The sequence below is a fragment of the Octopus bimaculoides genome, chromosome 11 (assembly GCF_001194135.2).
Source record: "Octopus bimaculoides isolate UCB-OBI-ISO-001 chromosome 11, ASM119413v2, whole genome shotgun sequence".
Classification (NCBI taxonomy): domain Eukaryota; kingdom Metazoa; phylum Mollusca; class Cephalopoda; order Octopoda; family Octopodidae; genus Octopus; species Octopus bimaculoides.
In genome coordinates, this window is record NC_068991.1 from 65,343,925 (window position 1) to 65,345,535 (window position 1,611).

Consider the following 1,611-nt stretch of genomic DNA (forward strand, 5'->3'; position numbering starts at 1 on the left):
TGGCAGAGTTTCTACAGCTGGATGCCCTTCCTAACGCCAACCACTCAGAGAGTGTAGTGGGTGCTTTTACGTGCCACCCGCACGAAAACGGCCACGCTCGAAATGGTGTCTTTTATGTGCCACCCGCACAAGAGCCAGTCCAGGGGCACTGGCAACGATCTCACTCGAAAATCCTACGGGAGCCAGTCAGGCGGTACTGGCAACGGTCACGCTCAAAATGGTGCATCTCATGTGCCTCCCGCACAAGAGCCAGTCCAGGGGCACTGGCAACGATCTTACTTGGCTTGCCGGGTCTTCTCCCAAAATGTTAGTAAAAAAACAAAAAACAACACAGATCTACATTAAACTTTCTAATTAGAGATGATACAGTGTCATGGTTTACACAAAAGTTGTTACCAAAACATATGAGTATTTAGAAATACTTTTCATGTTTTATCCTAATTTTGTTTCCATCTTTTAGTCAAAAACGAGAAAGGTATTCTAGCCAGTGTTTTGGCAACAACTGGATTCCACTGAAGATATCCAACATGCCAAGTGATGGTGAACTACTCTACATCAATACTTCCGGTTTATTATCTGTCAGTAATTTTGACAATATTGACAACTTTAGCAATATTTTAATGACAAAAATTGAAAACCCATTAATATGGTACACCAATACAAACATGTTTTATAAAGTAAAACTGCCAAAATAATAATCCTTTCTACTATAGGCACAAGGCCTGAAATTTTTGGAGGGTGGGGGCTAGTCGATTACTGGTACTTGTTTTACTGACTCCAAAGGAATGAAAGGAAAAGTCAACCTTGGTGTAATTTGAACTTAGAATGTAAAGACAACAGATGAAATGTCACTAAGTATTTTGCCTGGTGTGCCAACGATTCTACCAGCTCACTGCTTTACTGACCCAAATAACAATAATCCAATTTCAGAAACTACTTTCATTGGTTTTTTAATTAAAAAAAAAAATGCGGATTTCAGTAATCCCTGTAATTAGCTTTATCTTTCTTGATTGTAAATTAATTCACACCATGGAATTGAGCGAGTGTTAACACACATAATGCAAGGACCATTAAAAAGGTAACTTGAAATAATAATGCATGGAGGAAAACAAAACCCAAACAACATTAGTCAGTGACTAATATTATTTTAGGTAAATTGGGAAAAATGTGAGACAACTCTGGACATGTCCTAATCTTATTATGACCTCATTAGCATGACACAGATTTCACTGTGCACGCTGAAAAAATGATGCAAGTATTAGTAAATAAATGTATAAGTTTGTACACCAAGTGGTGTAGAAAAAGCTGTTTGTTTAGATGGATTTCATCAAATTTGGCACTATATTTGTTTATTTTCTTTGAGATGAGAAATCAATAAAGTACATGAATATATATATATATATATATATATATATATATATATGTGCACGTGTCGTCTAAAAGACCATAAGTCAGGGAAAAGATGCCCACGTAGTAGAACGGGCATATTATCCAAAATGTATAGTATTAAATATCCATCATGGCTGGTCGGTCTTACCAATTGGTTTTGTGTAAAGAACACAAAGGAATCAGTTTGTTACCTAACACTCCATTGTATTCTTTATGCAAAAC

General features: G+C 36.6%; 1 protein-coding gene across 1 annotated transcript in view; it reads right to left on the reverse strand.

Moving 5' to 3' along the window:
• Nucleotides 1-1,611, reverse strand: part of LOC106882853 (sarcoplasmic reticulum histidine-rich calcium-binding protein) — a 21,038-nt gene that overhangs the window by 15,326 nt on the left and 4,101 nt on the right. The gene's annotated exons all lie outside the window — the stretch shown is intronic.